Here is a 22,684-nt window from a genome sequence, read left to right as displayed (position 1 = left end):
GAACCCGATTGAAAACAATCATTGTCAATGACATAGTCCCCACTTGTAAAAGGAGTATTAGTCTTGATGGGGCAGGGAAATGTGGTCATTAAAAAGTATCGCCGGAGTGTATAAGTTCACATCTATGGGCACATAGGTTTATGTCATTTTTCCCAATTTATAACAAGAGGCATGTCTAAGTTATGGTTCAAAATCGGGAAAAAGATCAGACCTCTAGCTGTGTTGGCCAGCCAAGAAATACATATGTGCATAATAAATGAGGTGCGAGATGTGAAATCTTAAGGTCTAATATCCTATCAAAATTGAAGCTTATAGAACTTGTGGTTACTGAGTTAGGTATATATATGTATAATCAAGGTCTAAGGTCATCAAGGTCACGTGACATTTTGAAAAAAAATTGTATTGCTAAGTTATCCCTATATACCAAAAATCAGACCTCTAGCTCTATTGGCTCGCTCAAAATTAGATATGCACATAATTGATGAGGTACAATATGTGGCGTCATAAGGTGTCCTCATACCATATATGAAAGGTTTGGCACTTGTGGTTACTGAGTTGTGGACAAATATGTATATTTGAGGTCAAAGGTCACCAAGGTCACATGACATTTTGTCAAAAAAATTGTATTGCTAAGTTATCCCTATATACCAAAAATCAGACCTCTAGCTCTATTGGCTCGCTCAAAATTAGATATGCACATAATTAATGAGGTACAATATGTGGCATCGTAAAGTTTCCCATCATACCATACATGAAGGGTGTAGCACTTGTGGTTACCGCGTTATGGACAAATATGTATATTTGAGGTCAAATGGTCACCGAGGTCACGTGACATTTGTAAAAAAAATGGTACTGCAAAGTTATCCCTATATACCAAAATCAGACCTTTAGCTCCATTGGCTTGCTCAAAATTAGATATGCGCATAATGAATGAGGTACAATATGTGGCGTCATAAGCTCTCCCATCATACCATACATGAAGGGTGTAGCACTTGTGGTTACTGAGCTATGGACAAATATGTATATTTGAGGTCAAAGGTCACCAAGGTCATGTGACATTTTGTCAAAATAAATTGTATTGCTAAGTTATCCCTATATACCAAAAATCAGACCTCTAGCTCTATTGGCTTGCTCAAAATTAGATATGTGCATAATTAATGAGGTACAATATGTGGCGTCATAAAGTGCCCCATCATACCATACATGAAGGGTGTGGTTACTGAGTTATGGACAAATATGTATATTTGAGGTCAAAGGTCACCGAGGTCACGTGACATTTTGTCAAAAAATTGTATTGCTAAGTTATCCCCATATACCAAAAATCAGACCTCTAGCTCGATGGCTTGCTCAAAATTAGATATGTGCATAATTAATGAGGTACAATATGTGGCGTCATAAGCTGTCCCATCATACCATATATGGAGGGTGTAGCACTTGTGGTTACTGAGTTATGGACAAATATATATAGTTGAGGTCAAACGTCATCAAGGTCACGTGACATTTTGTCAAAATATCTGAGATATCTGCGTGAACGGATGGACTCATGGACGGACATGACCCAATCTATAAACCCCCTGGACTTCATCCATGGGGACTAAAAACTGCGTCTCTGCATCCTTTTTGCAATATGAATACGATGAGAAACTAAATTTTATTTTTCTTGGCCTTATACATGGGAGTCTATGGACTGCCTTATACATGGGAGTCTATGGACTGCCTTATACATGGGAGTCTATGGACTGCCTTATACATGGGAGTCTACGGAGACTGCCTTATACATCGGAGTCTATGGAGGTGAAAACTAAAAAGTCCTCTAACACAGCCAAATTTGATCGCATTGTGAAACAAATCGACGTGCATCTGTATGGGGTAGGGTACTATCCTTGTGCAAAGTTTGAAAGAAATTGACCCGGGCATGTCTGAGATATCTGCGTGAACGGACGGACGCACGGACGGACGCACGCACGCACACACGGACGGACATGACCAAACCTATAAGTCCCCCCGGACGGTGTCCGTGGGGACTAACTAGTCGTATATTCACTTCTGACTGCTCTAATGCACTGACGATCCCTATCAACCCAGATTACTGGTATCAACGATAATCTTCAAGAACGCTGTATCATCCTTCACATATGCATGCCGTGAACTGTCTATCTGTGATAGCGGTATGAAAAGAGGACAACCACTGGCAATGTTCATATCATTTGTCGGTCTTTGGAAAGAACTTGACGTAGGGTCTGGTCTGAATGCGTCGGTGACGTGTCCTCTGTTGTTCTGGTCCAGCCACATGAAGGTGACCTTCTGTCTGAACGGCCAGCGAAAAATCAAAGGGTCCCTTCATGATGACAAAGAACAGTGACACGTGATTACCCTTCCCGATGCCATCTCCATTCAGGTATATCCGGGCACACATTTTGTAACCATGGCGACTGGTAAAAAAACACGGTGAATACACAGAAGATGTTTTTCCTGACCTGGCTTCCTGCAGTTTTTTAGTGAAATCACTAATTTTCCAAAGTAAACAACCGTCGTAACTTGTCATTTCCAGCGCTTGAATTCTAAGATCTTGTTCAGCTAATGCAATATCTTTCAGGGCTATGATTCTGTCCTGATCTTTAATTTTTCTTTCTCAAGATTCTAAAAGTTCTCTGTCCCTTCGCCGTTGCCTTTCAGATGACTGAATATTTTCAGTCTCTCTCTCTATTTGAGCGTTGAGCACGGCTACTATACTCTCGTATGTTGTCACTTTTGTTTCAAGCAAGGAGCATTTCTTTTTTAATTGATTCACCTTTGCATCATGAAATTTTAGAGAAGTTTCAATATGTCCGACATTTGTACCTTTATGATCAGCGCATGAGTCCTGCTGAAGTTCTGAAAATTTGTATTGCAATGAATGAAAACTCTTTTCCATTTCTTGTAAAAGGTGATCATGTCGTTTAACGAGATCATCTACATTGTTTATCACAGTGTTGCATTCCTCAATGTTTTTTATAAATGGTTTTACTTCTAAGACTCGATCGAACAACAAGTCTTGATGGTGATGTAAATATTCTCGATTGTGTTCTTCAGTCCTCCCTTCTTCCATCTGTAAGAGACGTAAGAACTTGGATTTAAAATTTTGCATTGCTTTTTTGCGGTTTCCTTCACAAGCACCAGCTACCAAATTTCTTCATTGGGAATTTCAGTCGAAATGTTCGATTGAAGCAGCAAAAATATGCAAGTTTTAGGAGCTTGGGAACAAATTTCGAGTGACAGTAACAATGTATGGCTTGACTTTCCGACTAAGATTCGAATAGTGCCGGCACAACACACAAGTACATGATGAACATGTACAAAATTATGAATTGGCCCACACTTATACAATTGAATCATTTTATCATTCACTGTTCAAATCGCTACTCCAAACGTCCTTCGTATACTAACCGTTCAAACGCCCGAGGCCTCAACAGTGGTAAATATAATCGAATGCGATTTTTGCCAACAGCTACAACAAATTTCACGTTTTCATTCACGTGAAAATACACCTTTGTGTTAAGTTGAAGCTTCTAAGTTCAAATTGCCAGCTGAGAGTTTACTCACCAAGGTATGGCATCCTATTGCATTGTAGTTGCATAGTTTTAATTTCCGCTGGCAATTACCATTGACTGGGTCCTTATGTAAATTCATCTGCGAGACAAGAAAGATTTCCTCATAAGAAATAATACCGATGATTCGTTTGGAGAGAACGTACGTGGTAAATAATGTCTGTGTTGCTTTCAACGGGCGACAACGCACATTTGCTAATAACAGTCTCGCAGACTTACACGCAGGCAAATTTATATTGCTTTAATACACAATCTTCATTCATGCCTTGGAAAACGATTCTTATGTCACAAATCTTATAATCTTAGTGAGTTTTGATTTTCTCGGCAGAAAGCTGGATATTACTTCAAAAAAGTCGGATGAGTATTCAATCTTAAAGTTCGTTGAGAGAGTCTGTTTAAAATTTAACGAAATTAGGCTGCAACCTTTCAATTTCAAGACCGGTTTACTGTGACTTTGTTAAAGCATAACTTGCGGATATAAAGGGTATCTTGTATAAAACTGCACAATTTATAGATGTTTGAGTTTGGATTGTAGTTTAATCACATTTGCATTTCATATTCATATGTTTACCTCCTCTAACCCGCACCTGAAAGTCAAACATTTACGTTAGAAACTGTATTCGCGGACACAAATTTACCGAGTTCTCTATTTTCTGAGACAATGCACGTATCCGTTAATTGATCTGTAATTTAGATTAAGCTTTTTGCAACGTTTTAATCCCCGATATCCTTGCTTTTCAAATCATCAAATATTACCAGTAGAAAGCAAATTTGCATTGCGAATACAGAGCAGAGGAATAATATCGTCCTGAAAGTGTAACATTACATTGTTAGGAAAACAAGCATGATGATACTAAAGTTTTGTACACAAGGACAAGTAAGTTGGTCTGCATTCTCCGAAGGCTAACGGGCGTGTGTAACTACAATGTACTTACTTCTTTCCTTGGCAGTATTTCGGCTTGGCAAAATTCGCATTGTATCGGATAATCGTCACACTCTGACAGGTGTCGCTGATTGGAATAAGGAAGTAAACGAATGGAGGCGAAGAGAATCAATATTCGAACTACAAAATGGATGGAATATAGCCTTTATCGGCAGATTTGGCATGCGATAGCAGTAGTGATCCCTGCAGTTGCCCTGTAGATTAAAGAACAGCTTGTTTCTGCGTCGATGCGACCTTCACTTAAATTAGCATATACATGTAGATTAGAAAGAGTATGCTGAATAGACTTCACTAAAAGCGACAATACAATTCTTTCTAGAATATGACAATTCGACAAGGAAATAATGGTTATCAATTACCCACCTGTAAATGCCTTTGGAGAAATTCCTGGTCACAATATTTACAAAGAACTCTTCTCATTGGACATTGCTCACTGAGATGTGTACTGAGATTCTTCCGTTTCAGGGAAACCTTGCATTCTTTATGAATGCAGCTTATCATTTCGTGTTCGCACGTTTTCCCGTGTCCCTATCAGTGGAAAAAAAAAGCAAAGACAATTTTCTGATGTGTGGTAAAAGTCTGCATCCGTCTTGTCAGTGAAGTGATGACTTCCTATGCGAGGATCTTAAATTCGTAAATATCATCGTTACAAATGATTTGCATAAAGGATCAAAATATCTTAGATGGTTTAGTCTACTGCATAAGGATTTACCTATTTGTCATCTTGAGTGACAAACTTAAGTTATTCCTTTGCGATCATCAATTTCAAGGGACTTTTTTATCTCGTAACAATTCGATTTATATCAAACACTCTCATTTAAATAATTGCAGGTACACTGTAACTTCAAGCTATGTGATTTAGTACAACAAATTAAGAACAATTGGTCACCGAGAATCTGTGAAACGTCACATTATTTACTCTCAGCCTAGCTTTTATCCTCTGCCTCCACACAAATATAAAAAATATGTAAACTAACTTACCTCATAGGCTGTGAGTTTCCCGGTCCAGTCGCATCCTTCATTGGTGCACTGTACAAGAAACCCTTGCAGCTCTCTTGCTATCGCCTTATCTGGGAATATCTAAGACATGACAAAAAGGAAGGTAACTTTACAGAGTCTTGCTGAAAGAAAGGAAAGTAAAGAATACAAATTATATATATATATATATATATATATATATATATATATATATATATTATATATATATATATATATATATATATATATATACGAAAATGGTTTGCTTGTCAATGCAGGCAAAGTATAGTGCTCAATGCATTTCTGCAGGGCGGTAATACTGAGAATCTAGGAACTTGTAGTTGTCACTCTACAAGCCTGTAGAGTGGCAACTACAAGTTCCTAGATTCTCAGTATATATATATATATATATATATATATAATATATATATATATATATATATATATATATATATATATATAACACTACTGTATTATATTATACTACTGTATTATATTATATATGTAATATATAATATGTATTGTATATATGTATTGTATATATGTATGTATGTAGTATGTATAAATATAATTATACACCCAACGGTTGATCATCGTATACTAAACTTTTAAATACAAGTCAGAATACAGTCCTTCTGAAGACATCGCCCTCTACCGGACTAGTACGGAGTACTGCGAGTACACAAAGTTTACGGAGTATCTGTGGTTTCTACTTCATATTTTTGGAGATACACTTACGGCTTACAGTGAGTGTTTTACTGACCTTGGTTTTACTCAACACCATCTCTCCTGATCCGTCTTTCGTGCATCCTTTGCAGTAGACCTAGTGCGAAGCCCTGCAAATGCAATGATAAGTCAAGATGTCAAAATTCCAAATTTAATAGAACTCGGCTGTGTGTTTTCAACTTGAACTTAATACACCTCACTATCCATGAAAATGAATCTGCAAATTATCCTTATCATAAAACTCACCCTGTAAGTGCTTGATGGCAACATCTGCAGTATCTGTGTCCGCATTGTGTTTGCACAGGATCGCGCAGACATTGGCTGCAGTGAACACACTTGAATTTATCGTCCAAGTTTTCACAGAAAAGAGTGCACGAAAAACCCTTAGAGCATTCTTCAGCAGGGTGATTTTTAGCCATCGTCCTGTGAAACAGTGAAAGAAATCTACAGGAGAGAGAGAGAGAGAGAGAGAGAGAGAGAGAGAGAGAGAGAGAGAGAGTATTATAGACAACTCCGTCGTGGCAATATACATGTAATTAGAGGTAAGTTTGGGAAAGCGCACCCGACAGTATACCGGTACAACGAGATTTTGACCAATTCACTACATACATGCACGAGTGATAGTGCAGGAGGTAGCCATCGTCGTGAAACGTCAAAAAGGAGTTTTTTCTAGCTATTAAGAGCTCGCGCGTGTTCCAACCGTCCTATATCGCGAACATAGCACGAGTAGTTTCACGTTTCAACCAATCAGATTGCTGTATTTGCGCCATCAGTATACTCGTATGGCGTAATACCCAGTATCGTCCTGTGTCGTATAAGCATATGAGTCATTTGTCTCGTCTTACACACATGACACGAATGCTGATACGACGCAGGGAACCACAGTAAGTGAGGCTACCCACAAATCCCCTTGATTTGTTCACTCAGACATTTTTTGCTAAAGGCTTTTTCAATTTTATCAGTTTCTGAAAAATTTTTAACTTACAATTTAAGTTCAGGATTAAGTGTTAACCAAAATTATTGATTATGTTTAAAATTCAAGAGTAAATTGAATAAGAAGTCTATGATTGGAGGTGCTATAAATTGCGCACTTGTCAAGATAAAGTTGTCAGCAACTAAGATGGTCTCATCATACCACCTGTCAGACATGCAAATTTCCTTTGTTATGAACATTAAAAAAAATCAATACCCTTTCTTTTGCCAACACAGATGCAACTTATTCCCTTAGTTTCCTTGAAAATATTGTGTATGGCTGTCAAAAATCTATGTCGACAAAATTACAAAATTGCTATCTCCTCCGCGGAAAAGGGTTGATCTTCTCATTATTCAAAGTGAGAAATCAGAAAATTATGATTATCGGAACTATGTTGCCAGAATTTTGAAATATGGACCGAGTTGTTCTGTGTACAGAAGAAATTTGCTTCAGTTCACGGAGTGATCTCCGTGTGTACAGATCATCCATGGAGACTTGTGGGTAGCCTCACTTACTGTGGGAACTGGAGATATTTGATCATGCCAAGAATTTACAAATGATAGGAAAAACTTAAATTTTGCGGCTTTACTTCCATTCCACCTTGCGCATAAATATGGAAATGTTTGTGTGAATGAATTTTGTTCATTAAGAACACAATCGGAACTAACTTGGGATAATAGGATAGTGAACTAAATTATGTCGTTTTAAGGGACCGTCTCAGATTGTCGCAGAAGTTCAAGAAACGAAATTAATTCGTTTTGATCAAAACCCCCTCCCCCCTCCCCCTAAACGAAACTTCAAAAGTGCGAAATGTTTATGTCTGCCTGAGGGTACAATGTTGCATTTTGCTATAGCTACTAAAGACGCATTCCCCATGCCACATTACAATTAAAGTAATCGATCAGATTTGACTACTAACAGGGCATTTTACCGCATAAAAGTTTCATTTTATTTTACTTTCCCTTTTTGCATCTGTTCTTTGTCTCTGCGAACACGCAATTTGTACTTGGTAGGGGCGGTAAATAAGCGAGAAACTTTGACAAGGGGGACCAGGCATGTTCAATCATATTAAAACGACTATGACCAGATGCATAACATGTGAGAATAAAGACATCAAGTGGTTAGAGCATACGCTTATAAATAGCACATTTAAAAAAATGATACTTTTGTCTTTGTTGAATTTGATGAGTGAAAGGTTTAGGATACAATGTTAGTATTGGTAAATTGTGTTTGGGGCACAAACGAGATGGAAACGGTTACAAATTTGTTGGCACAAGTGTGCAGTTTTTCTTTAATTTAAAATAAAACACGAAAACTTGTGATCACAAAATAAAAGTGCGAAAGTGAAGTTCACTAATTGAATGGAGGTCAAACCCCCTCCCCCCCCTAAACGAATGAATTTCGCTTTTTGAACTTCTGCGACAATCTGAGACGGTCCCTAATCATCTGCAGATGTATAAGCTCATCTGCCTTTCTCTTTAAGAAATGCACTTGTTTTTTGAGTAATTTGTAATATTAATTGCAACATTCAGTTATACCCAACAACTTTGAGAAATTTGAAATATATAAAGACCTAATTCTCCCTAATTAATTCCAATCGTATAAACTATACGAAGGAGTCAACACTACGCGTCACAACTCCTCAATCGTCTCAATGAACACCGATAGAAAAGATAACGGGCTTTAAAAAAGTCGCACGGGAAGAAAATATGTTATTATAATCGTTACCGATCAAAATCATTCCTCAGCTTTAAATATCTCCCGATTTGGATCACGCTCCATCGTCGTATTCTGAGCCGAGAGAGGCGGCCATTTGTTTGTTTACACTGAGAGTATTTATTTCAAAGAGTGTCGAGCACAAGACATCGCTGTCACGCCTTGCGCCCACTACCTGTTCAGAAGTAGCCCGTGCAGTGCGAGCGGTAGAATGTTTGCTAGAGCTTGTCCAAAATTACTGGAACTTTAACGGAACAAGTCATCGTTGATGACACAGTCCCCACTTGTTAATGCGTACTTTGATTACATATAGTCAGAGAGGATAGAGTCCTCTTCATTAATTAGGTCTGTGATAAAAATACTTTGATACAGATGGTGCTCAATGGCCTATTGAATGAGTTCCATGGTGATGAAAACATAAAACCAATGTAGGCCACCATCCTAAAGTTCATTAAATGAGTCAACTAGGAATTAATCAACAGGATGTCGCAAAACATTTTCACATACTATCCTAACACTAACAGATAATCACCGGTACCATATTTCATAAAGTTTGATGCAGTATTTACAACACTATGAGATCAACATCTGCATCAAGTTTCATTAAATCTGACGTTGTATTTGTGGATATATCACTCTAATTAGGAAAGTTCATTACATGTGCAATTACAAATTAATTAAAATGACACAGATAAATGTCTTTTTCGATGTTAAAGCAATGTGAGCCTAACATCTGTACAAAGTCTCATGAAATTTGATGCAGTATTTCTTGACATATCAGCCTAGTTACGAAACTTCAATAATTGACATGATACTGCTACATGACGTGAAACAAAATGACGAGCATGTATGAAATAGGTCAATGTCCTTGTACCAACTTTGAATGATAGGCTTACTGGTGGAAATATGTCTGAGTTATGGCTTTGTACATGAGAAAATTGTAAAAAAATCGCCGCCACGCAGCGATATTTAATCTTACCCTTTAAAAAACCAACAGGTATATGTATGACATAAGTCAATGTCTATGTACCAACTTTGAATAAAATCGGTTGAGATATGCCTGAGTTATGGCTCTGTACATGAAAAAAATCTTAACCAGATATGAATTGAAAATGCTCACCTGTTTCATTATATATTGAAGTTATGTGTAAATTTGAACCTATGCCACATGTTTGCAACTTCATTGAAATTATTATGATCAACATAATGAACAATAATCACCGCCGATTAAATCTAAAAGGTCATGAAGTATATAGCAAGTGTAATTACCGTTGGCCAAGTCCTTCAAGATATATATGCTGTAAAAGCTGTGAAAGCTCATTAGATATGCAAATTATAAATTAGCTGACATGAAAAAGTGAAATGACTTTCCATATTGTTTTGACCTAGTACCTGGTATAATCATTATGTACATAGCATGTTTTGCCAACTTTGATGAAGTAAATCCCGGTATATATCCCTAATAAGCAAAGTTCATTAAATATGTAAATTAGGAATTGGCTTAAGTAAAAATGCTTAATGATTGTCAATAATGTTGTATCATGGTATCTGCAATATGTGTAGCAAATTTTGTCAACTTTGGTCAAGTCAATACAGACATATATCTCTAATTAGGAAAGATCATTAATTATGCAAATTTGGAATTGGCTGAAGAGAAAATGCTTGTTTTTTAATAATATTGTATTATAGTGTCTTTAATGTACATAGTAAGTTTCATCAATTTTGATTAAGTCAATTCAGATAAATATCCCTAATTATGAAAATTCATTTAATATTCAAATTAGGTTTTGGCTGAAGTAAAAATGTCTTTTGACTTTCAATAATGTTATAATATCACAGTATCTTTGATGTATATAGCAAGTTTCAACAACTACAAACAAGTTAATTCAGATATATATCCCTAATTGGGAAAGTTCATCAAATATGCAAATTCGGAATTGGCTGAAGTAAAAATGCTTAATGACTTTCAAAAAAGTTGTATCATAGTGGCTTCAATATATGTAGCAAGTTTCATCAACTTTGGTCCAGTCATTTCAAATATATATTCCTAATTAACACAGTTCATGAAATATGCAACTTAGGAATTGGCTGCAGTTAAAACGCTTAATGACTTTCAATAATGTTAACTCATAGTATCTTTAATATACATACCAAGTTTGGTTAATTTTGAGGGAGTCAAATCAGACATATATCCCTAGTTGTTTCAAAGACCTGCATTCTATTTAATTTCGTGTTTAATTGCTCCGCTATGGACTGTAATTCTATTTCCGCACTTCGACGGACGGACGGTATGGCGTTCACTCGTATGCTACGGATTGTCATTCCATTTCACCTGGACGGACGGTATAGTATTTCATTTCTCCGCTACGAGTCTCATCCCATTTCACTTCGACGGACAGTCGGCACGGCGTTACACTTCTCCGCTACGGATTGTCGTTCCATGTTATGTCGACGGACGGACGGACGGTATGATGTTTAACTACTACGCTACGAACTGTCACCTCGACGGACGGTATAGTATTTCATTTCTCCGCTACGGATTGTCACTCTATTTCACCTCGACGGACAGTATAGTATTTCATTTCTCTGCTACGAGTCTCATCCCATTTCACTTCGACTGACAGTCGGTACGGCGTTACACTTCCCCGCTACGGATTGTTGTTCCATGTTATATCGACGGACGGACGGACGGTATGACGTTTAACTACTACGCTACGAACTGTCACCTCGACGGACGGTATTGTATTTCACTACTCCGCTACGGATTGTCACTCTATTTCACCTCGACGGACAGTATAGTATTTCATTTCTCCGCTACGAGTCTCATCCCATTTCACTTCGACTGAAGTCGGTACGGCGTAACACTTCTCCGCTACGGATTGTCGTTCCATGTTATATCGATGGACGGTATGATGTTTATCTACTACGCTACGAACTGTTGTATCACCCCAATATGTAATAATTAACCCAATATGTAATACTACCCAATATGTAATAACACTTAACCCAATATGTAATACTAACCCAATATGTAATAACACTTAACCCAATATGTAATAAACCTTCCATGCATTCTCTATGGGGACTTTATTACATATTGGGTTAACCCAATATGTAATAAAATTTCCATGCATTCTCTATGAGGACTTTATTACATATTGGGTTAACCCAATATGTAATAAAACTTCCCTGCATTCTTAATGGGGACTTTATTACACATTTGGTTAACCCAATATGTAATAAACTTCCAATGCATTCTCCTTAGTGAACTTTATTATATATTCGGTTAACCAAATATGTAATAAAACTTCCATGCATTCTCCTTGGGGGACTTTATTACATGGAAGGTTTATTACATATTTAGTGAACCCAAAATAGATCGTTAATTACATATTGAGTTAACCCAAAAAATATTGTGTGGGGCACATATTTTGAGAGAATACCAAAAATAGATAAATGAATATTTCTTTCTATCCCATAAAGTAAGCCTTATAAACGAAAGGCCAGTATTATCATTCACCGAAGTTGGTCACTTCCGCCTTTCAGAGCTATCATGTATAGTTTCTTCTCTTTATTAATCTGTTGAAACTTTTATGTCTGGATAATATTCTCGTTTATTTGCCCATAATGTTGTGATATTACACATCATATTAATATATCGGTAGTCGCTTTCATATTTACCATAAATTGTGTTTGGTTTTATGAATGTTGACAGCCATAAGCGTTCTGCATGTAAATATACATGTAAAAATTTGAACCATTAATGTAATTTTCTGATTGTTGTAAGGTCAGGAACTAGCAATATTGGTGAAACTTTTCTTTCCGTATTGCTAAATGATTATAAGAAATGTGTGTGTTTTCAGGTATTTTCCGCTGTATGAAAATTAAGGAACAATTAAAATTAAAATTTAAATGCTCGACGTTGGCTTGATTAGGGTACCTGGGCGTTCTTAGCTTTTTTGCAAGTTTACTGATCTCAATAATTGTCTCCACTTTTATCTAAAGTTTTGAAGTGTTTTGGCTACACAGGGACATGTTGATGGTTGTTAGGCATTTTTTGTATTATTTTGCTTAGTATTATATCCCAAGTTTAGTTTTATTACATATTGGGTTAAGTGTTATTACATATTGGGTTAGTATTACATATTGGGTTAAGTGTTATTACATATTGGGTTAGTATTACATATTGGGTTAAGTGTTATTACATATTGGGTTAGTATTACATATTGGGTTAAGTGTTATTACATATTGGGTTAGTATTACATATTGGGTTAATTATTACATATTGGGGTGATACGCTACGAACTGTCACCTCGACGGACGGTATAGTATTTCATTTCTCCGCTACGACTGTCATCCCATGTCTTTTCGATGAACATTCGGTACGGTGTTCCACTACTCCGCTACAGATTGTCATTTAACTTCTCCGTTACGGACTTTTTTCCGTTTCACCTCGACGGATTGTCATTCAATTTCACCTCGACGGATCATTATTCCACTTCGCCTCGACGGACGGTGTGGTATTTTTGCTTCTCTGCTACGGAGAATAGTAAATTTTTTAAACTCACACTGCGCAGTCCAACGAAAAGTTGTTCAAATGTTGTTGAAAAGTTATTGTTGAAAAGTTTTTCGCCTAATAATATGCAAGAGAGCTTACACACAAAATAATCATTTGTTTGCAGTGAGTGAAAAAAAACGGGAATGACTACACAAAAAGGGAAAACGACCAAGTTCAGTAGCATCACCAATACCTTAACGCTCGTTTCGAACGTAGTCCAGTCATTTCTGATAGGTAGGGACTGTATGGCTGCGCGAACAAAAGAATGACACAAGGGATTTTACTTTTTAATCTGTCAGACTGAAATGGGACGACTCAATCTGATTAAAATCAGATGTAGAGTAAGGCTGGTCTATACTTACGCGGTATTTTCTTGCTGTCGCCTGAGAATATCGCGTAAGTATAGACGTCGCGTAAGTATGGACGTCGCCGTATTCTACATCTGATTTTAATCAGATTAGGAACGACTGTACTTAGCAGTTCAAATGATGTAAAAATTACAGTAAAGTACATTGTATGGTACACCTTATAAGGCTGTAAAATGGGTAACAGAGCAATATCACAAAGGTCAAAGTACAAGGTGTGCCGTGACAGGTTGTCATTGTACTGTCATTCGTTTTGTTGTCATTCAGTCTGTCATTAAGTTCAATGGCACTTGAGATGGAATGTTTGATGACGAACATCAGCACCGATACGTCGATCACATTTAACTCTATTTTGACACTTGCGAGAGTTAAGTAAGTTTAATTTTCGAAGTTGATTACATTGTCAACTAGTTTTCTGCAAAACTATAGTTTTTCACAGCCCAGACTCCAGAGCCTGCAATCATGGTACTCTGTAGCGAGATAGCTGGCCGTAGTAGGTAAGCGACTCCACCTCTACAACGCATGACAGTACAAGACCCCGACTACAGGCCACGGCAATTTTTCCATAAACCTTCCGATGGACTGCATCCTTTCAAGTTTTAGGGTTGAGTACCTCTCATGATCCGCTTCTTTTTCATAGAAAAAACACCCGACTCTGGAAGCATGCTCTAAAACGTCCGATCCTCTTCCTTTAGAAATGCTCAAAATGGTCAAAATATCAGCGAAAAATCAAACGTTGATTGGCAGCCATTTGGCTCTGAATATTCGTGTACGACGGCATCTGACTCGACTTGTGCCGAGTTTATGGACATATAAATATCAAAACAAAGTAGATTCAAGGAAGAAAAATCAATCGACTATCACATCAGTGGTGATTTGACTGTTTGGCGTTGTGTACCCATGGAAGTAGCAGTGAAAACTTTCCCTTCCCACCCCATGGTGTAACCTAGGAGAGCACGGGATCGCTTCCAGAGGCGGTACGGACGTCGACGGTAAAACACTCATTTGGTTGATATAATTCGCAAGTTTTTATCTACTTACCCGCCTATGTCTCCGTTTGCCCTCTCTGTATACAGGAACATATCGTTGGATTGTCGTGAGTTTTGCTGCAAAAATGTTGGCATTACGAATAAACAAGAATCAACTTTGTATCCAACACCATTTTGATTATTTGCCGCTAGGAGAGAGGGGAAACAGACTTACATTATCTCAAAGTGTGTTTCCTCTTGAATCTTTGGAACGCTGTCGCTTATGTTGCGCTGGATATAGTGTTGCTTGTCACCTTTCACGCTCATTAAGGAATATTAATACCCTTGTCGACTTTGGGCATGTTGAGGAGAGGGCGTATCAGTAAACGACCTGTAAACATAAGCAACACACCCTCCATTATCAGATATTTAGTTTCTAACATCACAACTTATTTTCTCCGAAGCGTCATGTGACGGTGAATTTTAGCCATAAACAATGGTTTGATCTCCTGTAAAGGTGCCATGTCATAATGTCACGCGATGGTCTCGATGGCAATGTCCTATTATCGACAAACACTTCCAGATTCCAGAATGCTGATAACTAAGTTGTTGCTTACCAATTTGATTTTGCAAGCTTTAAGTGACTGAAAACTATAGAATTGATGACAATTCAATGTAACCAAAGAAGCTAACTAATCTCAGTATGCCAATTCCGTGATTTTATACGTGCCATTTACCCCTTAGCAGTTTTAGTATCTGAGAGCACTAATAAAAATAGTGTGCATACCATACCATACTTCTATACCCATTGTATGCAAATAGATACGGAGTTATTTACGAGTTACATGAGAGAGGTGGTAAACCATGCGTCACTGTAAAACACTTGAATTTCCTATGACGTGCACTCAGAGAACTTGACCGCTTCAATCAAGGCCAGGCATAAAAAGGTATATCTACGAAAAACATAAGAAGGACAGTATACCTATTTGAACTTTTATTTCATACGTGTCCATAGAAGATCGATGCACGTTTTAACATTCTTTACACAAGACATGTTACATTTATTACGGGTTAAAAGAGGTAGTTTCTTTTTATCAGTTCAAGTTTTCGACTGCTAATCTTTTAGATAACTTGGAATTTTGTCAAGGCTCAGAAAAGGAGTGACTATATCTTTTCAAATGGAGCGGTCGTCCGAAGATTTGTTACGGACGATATGCTCTTGTTCTATTGCAGAAATTGCCGATCATTGTTACGGTGCTCGAACTATGATTAATTGTTATGTTGCTGGCCTGACATGGCAACTATTTGGCATATCTCTGATAAGCAGGTTGCACTGATCGAATAACATGATGTGATAAAAGTCACAAGGTCTTGATAAACACCTTTATCCATTGTTTCTACTTGGCTCGAAAACCATTGACCTGGAAGGGGAACCTTGCTCTAATTACATGACGGGGACACTGCATGTACTGTGTGCATTTTGACGATCTGGGTACTTTTTCACAAATCTATTCACCAATTCCTGGCGTCTTGCTTCTTCATTTATTTTTGTAAAATTTTCACATATAGTTTTCATAATGCTATACAAACAAACCACGATTTTCTTTAGCAATAAATCTTACGTTTCGACTAACAATCGTGTCGATTTTGCATATGATGTTTTCAACCACTTTATTGTATGTCTTCTTTTGATTCCTCCCATCTAAAATGACTAGATTCTGCAAAACAAAATTGCAGTTTTGTTCTGCATAAATTCTACTTTCAAATGCGATATTAAATTTCAAACACTGTGTCAAGTTTTAGATTTTTTAAACTAGTCATCGTTGATGACCCAGTCCCCGCTTGCTAATGGGTATTTTGATTACAGGTTCTGTGATAAAAATACTTTGATACAGATGGCACTCAATGGCCAAGAATGGGTTCCATGGTGATGAAAAACATAAAACCAATGTAGGCCACTATCCTAAAGGTCATTAAATGAGTCAACTGGTTGACAGGATGTTGCAAAACATTTTTTCATTCTATCCTAACACTAATAGATAACCGGTACCATATTTCATAAAGTTTAATGCAGTATTTACAACACTATGAGATCAACATCTGTATCAAGTTTCATCAATTTGACGTTGTTTTGTGGATATATCACTCTAATTAGGAAAGTTCATTACATATGCAATTACAAATTAATTAAAATGACACTGATAAATGTCTTTTTCACTGTTAAAGCAATGTGAGCTTAACATCTGTACAAAGTTTCATGAAATTTGATGCAGTATTTCTGACATATCAACCTAATTATGAAACTTCAATAATTGACATGATACTGCTACATGACGTGAAACAACTGACGAGCATGTATGAAATAGGTCAATGTCCTTGTACCAACTTTGAATGATACTGGTGGAAATACCGGTATGTCTGAGTTATGGCTCAGTACATGAGAAAATCGTAACAAATTTGCCGCCACGCAGCGATATTTGATCTTACTGTTTAAAAATCGATACGTATATGTATTACATAAGTCAATGTCCAGGTACAAACTTTGAATAAAATCAGTTGAGACTTGCTAGAGTTATGGCTCTCGACATGAAAAAAACCATAACAAAATTGCTACCATGTGGCCATATCAGATGTATACTATAAGTCAATGTCCTTGTACCAACTTTGAATAAATTTGCTTGATACATGTCTGAGATATTGTTCAGGACATGGAAAGTCGTAAAAAAAATGGCCACAAGGCGGCCATATTGGATCCTATCACAAAACAATTCAATGTGCATTAAGTATAACATAGGTCAATGTCCTTGTACCAACTTTGAATAAAATCAGTTGAGATATGCCTGAATTATGGCTCTGTACACGAAAAAATCATAACAAAATGGCCGCCTGGCGGCCATATTGGATCATATCACAAAACAAATCCACATGCATATATATGACATTGGTCAATGTCCTTGTACCAACTTTGAATAAAATCTGTTGAAACATGTCTGAGTTATGGCGCTGTACATGAAAAAATCGTAATAAAATGGCCGCCTGGTGGCCATATTGGATCGTATCACAAAACAAATCGACATGCATATATATGACATAGGTCAATGTCCTTGTACCAACTTTGAATAAAATCGGTTGAGATATGCCTGAGTTATGGCACTGTACATGAAAAAATCGAAACAAAATGGCCGCCTGGCGGCCATATTGGATCGTATCACAAAACAAATCAATGTGCATATGTATGACATTGGTCATTGTCCTTGTACCAACTTTGAATAAAATCGGTTGAAACATGCCTGAGTTATGGCTCTGTACATGAAAAAATCGTAATAAAATGGCCGCCTGGCGGCCATATTGGATCATATCACAAAACAAATTGACATGCATATCTATGACATTGGTCAATGTCCTTGTACCAACTTTGAATAAAATCGGTTGAAACATGTCTGAGTTATGGCTCCGTACATGAAAAAATTGTAATAAAATGGCCGCCTGGCGGCCATATTGGATCGTATCGCAAATAAATCGATGTGCATCTGTAGGTCATAGTGCTATGCCTTTGTGCCAAGTTTGAACAAAATTGGTTTGGCAGTGTCCGAGAAACTGTTGATGACGGACGGACGGACGGACGGACTAAATTGTATCATCTTCCCGTTAAAAGTTAATTTTATACTTGTGACATACTTTTGTAACAAATAAATCAGATTTTAAACAAGAATTGCCTTTTGTATTATGTGCAGCAAAAATGGTAGAATTTAAGATAAGCTGTAATTTGCGATTTGAACTTTTTGGGTATGGGGTAAAGTTTGACCATATTCCTGTAAAACTATGAATGACATTGTATATTACAATATGTCATCTTAAAGAAGAATAAATTTCCCTACTAATGATACCTCACAAGCCAGGTTGTGTCAAAAAATAAGTTAAGCAGATGACTTACAAGAAGAAGAATTTAACAAAAAAGGTGCCAGTTTGCGGTACTGCGATTTTGCATTCCCCTTCAAAATATGGCTGTTACAACTATACAGTCCAAATATTTTTACTGTTAAAAGTCTATTTCACATTTCTGACATGACCCACTACCATATACTACAGATTTAATACCGAAACAGAGCTATTTTTATCATGTCTAGCTAAAAATTCACGGAATTTGATCATGTTATCTATGACAGTACTTTCAATATAAACCTTGGGGTATGGGGTACGTTTTTGTCATATTCCATGAAAACTATACAAGATATTGCCTGCTACAATATGTCATTGTAAAGACTATTTAATTACCTTTTCAATGATACTAACAAACCCGGTTATAATCAATAACAAGCTCATTAGACGACTTATAAGATGACAGATTTAACAAAAACGCATGCGAATCAGGAATACTGATATTTTGCTGTACCCTTCAAAATACAGCTGTTACAGCTATAGAATCCCAATATTTTTTCTGTTAAAAGTTCATTTCATTTTTCTGATATGGCCTAGTACAAAATAAAACAGATTTCATACAAAAAATTGCCTAATTTTTTATGTCTGCGTAAAAAAATTGCTTGAATGTGACATTAGCTATGACAGTAGTTTTCGATGTAAAATTTTGGGGTATGGGGTAAGTTTTGGTCATATTTCATAAAAATCTGCACAAGATATTGCATGTTACAATATGCCTTTTTAAAGACTAGTAAATAATCTTACTAATGATACCTAACAAGCCAGGTTATATTCAAAAACAAGCTCAGCAGATGACTTAAAAGACGATAGATTCAACAAAAATGCACGCAAGTCAGGAATACTGAGATTTTGCTGTACCCTTCAAAATCTCACTGTTACAACTACAAAATTCTAATCTTTTTTCTGTTAAAAGTCTATTTTATATTTTTGACATGACCCATTACCGAATGAAATAAATTTCATACAAATAAATGCCGGAATTTATATGTCTAGGTACCGAAAATGGTAGAATTTAATTTTAGCTATGACTGAAATTTTCAATGTAAACTTTGAGGTATGGGGTAAGTTTGGTTATATATCATGAAAACTATAGAAGATATTGCATGTTACAATATGCCATATTAAAGATTAGTAAATTATCTTTCTAATGATACCTAACAAGCCAGGTTATATTCAAAAACATGCTCAGCAGATAACTTATAAGAAGACAAATTTAACAAAAATGCATGCAAATCTGCTACACTATGATTTTGCGGTACCCTTCAAAATATGACTGTTACAGATGTAGATTCCCTATATTTTTTCTGTTAAAAGTCTATTTCATAATTCTGACATGTCCCTGTAACAAATAAAATAGATTTAATAGCAAAAACGGCCAGATTTTTTGTGTCAAGCTAAAAAAATGGTATAATTTGGTTTTAGCTATGACTGAAATTTTCAATGTAAACTTTGGGGTATTGGGTAAGTTTTGGTTATATATCATGAAAACTATAGAAGATATTGCATGTTACAATATGTCATTCTAAAAATTAGTAAATTATCTTTCTAATGATACCTAACAAGCCAGGTTATATTCAAAAACAAGCTCAGCAGATAACTTATAGGAAGACAAATTTAACAAAAATTCATGCAAATCTGCTACACTATGATTTTGCGGTACCCTTCAAAATATGACTGTTATAGATGTAGATTCCCAATATTTTTTCTGTTAAAAGTCTATTTCATAATTCTGACATGTCCCTGTAACAAATAAAATAGATTTAATAGCAAAAACGGCCAGATTTTTTGTGTCAAGCTAAAAAAATGGTATAATTTGGTTTTAGCTATGACTGAAATTTTCAATGTAAACTTTGGGGTATGGGGTAAGTTTTGGTTATATATCATGAAAACTATAGAAGATATTGCATGTTACAATATGCCATATTAAAGATTAGTAAATTATCTTTCTAATGATACCTAACAAGCCAGGTTATATTTAAAAACAAGCTCAGCAGATAACTTATAGGAAGACAAATTTAACAAAAATGCATGCAAATCTGCAACACTATGATTTTGCGGTACCCTTCAAAATATGACTGTTACAGCTGTAGATTCCCAATATTTTTTCTGTTAAAAGTCTATTTTATATTTCTGACATGTCCCTGTATCAAATAAAACAGATTTCAGACAAAGCATTGCATTTTTAATCATGCCTAGCTAAAAAATTGGTAGAATTTGAGATTTTCTGTAATTTGTAATGTTAAATTTTGGGGTAAGGGGTAAGTTTTGGTTATATTTGACAAAAACTGTAGAAGATATTGCATAGTGCAATATGTCATCTTAAAGAAGAATAAATTCCCTTTCTAATGATACCAAACAAGTGAGGTTATGTTAAAAAATGAGCTCAGTACATGACTTACAAGAAGACAGATTTGACGAAATGCATTTGGCTTGGAAAATCGTGATTTTGCGGTACCCTTCAAAACATGACCATAACAGCTATTGCGTCCCTATATTTTTTCTGTTAAAATTCCATTTCGTATTCTAGGGATCCCAAGGGTTCTGAAAAATACAGGTTTGTTATCCTGTGGGGGGGATGCACGTAGACCCCCTCTAGTCCACGGACTACAATGCATCTGTTCGAATTTTATTTGTGGACTTCTCAAATGCATTTAATACTATTTCACCAAACTTATTAATCAGAAAATTGAAAAATATGTCAGTATACAGGCAGTTAATTTATTGGTGGGTTGCAGATATTTTGGTTGGGAGGCCATATTTGTCAAGGTAAATTCAATATGATCGCATGTGCGATTGACAAATACCGGCTCGCCTCAAGGCTCGGTTATATCACCGTCATTATTTACCATATTTACATCTGATTGTACCCCCATACATGCGGACAGTAATGATGATGACAAGTCTTTATTTTTTATTGGATTAATAATAATAAGTGGTCCTTCATTTGAAATTTAGTAAGAAGTTAGGGTGTTAGTTCAGTTCAAGTTCAGAAACATTATGGAGGTCAAATGTATGAACTGTGGAGAAGTCTTTGAGGAGAGAGCAAAAGGTTACAGACAAGTCTCCATTGGAAGGCATTCATAAAACAGAAAATGTGAAAGATGTAAAGGAAAATAAGGGCAACTCCACACATCAGCTCTACCAGGTTTGTTTAATATTACGATATGGTAAATAAAAGGATCATTGCATTTATTTTGTGTTACATGTGATGGAGAACATCATGATCTATAATGTAAAATTTCTCTGGGGAATTTAACATAATTTGCATGATGGATAATAGTTGGAGAAGTTTAGTGTCATTCAACATATTTATTTTATTTATAAACTTATTACATATTTTATTCACAATTTTTGAAGTTAAAAGTAATTTGCTTTCTATTCATTCACTTTTTACCACGCGAAAATTCGCATAAACGTAGCCGACAATGCTGAGACAGCAATACTAGTCAGCGCACGTGTTGTTTGTTGATATCTGAATGCAAATGAAGTAGGAACGGGAACTTGCGAGACTTGCATGACGTCATGGGTCAAGCAGCTTTAAATTCAAGATGGCGGTTATGCAAGGCGATCGTCGGTCTTGCTGCGAAAAATCCATTTGGAGGAGAGAAAAATGACAAATACCGAGTAATTATTGAGCGGGTAGGTTATATGAACACCGGACACGGTCCCTTTTGAAAAGTTATGTCAAATTTGTGCCTTTGAAAATTTCTGGCCAAGGCCGTATCCTGTGCGATATTTGCGTATTACACATCGTAGCCCTACCACTCCAATGACCAACCTACCCGAGTGGTAGAGGCTACGGATTCGCAGCAACTTTATATCCAACATACGAAAACGTGCGTACTACACCTGTCGGCCCCATAAGCTCAATTCAAAATGACCGAAACACACAAGCGATCGCGTGGTCAAGCTTCGCTGTACGATATTGCAC

At 36.4% G+C, this 22,684-nt stretch overlaps 1 pseudogene; it reads right to left on the bottom strand.

The window, feature by feature from the left end:
* Positions 1-888: 888 nt before the first annotated feature.
* On the bottom strand, positions 889-15,216 carry LOC139139890 (TNF receptor-associated factor 2-like; annotated as a pseudogene).
* Between the last annotated feature and the right edge of the window lie 7,468 nt (positions 15,217-22,684).

Source organism: Ptychodera flava, chromosome 9 (assembly GCF_041260155.1).
Source record: "Ptychodera flava strain L36383 chromosome 9, AS_Pfla_20210202, whole genome shotgun sequence".
NCBI lineage: Eukaryota > Metazoa > Hemichordata > Enteropneusta > Ptychoderidae > Ptychodera > Ptychodera flava.
This window is presented reverse-complemented; position numbering and strand designations above follow the sequence as displayed.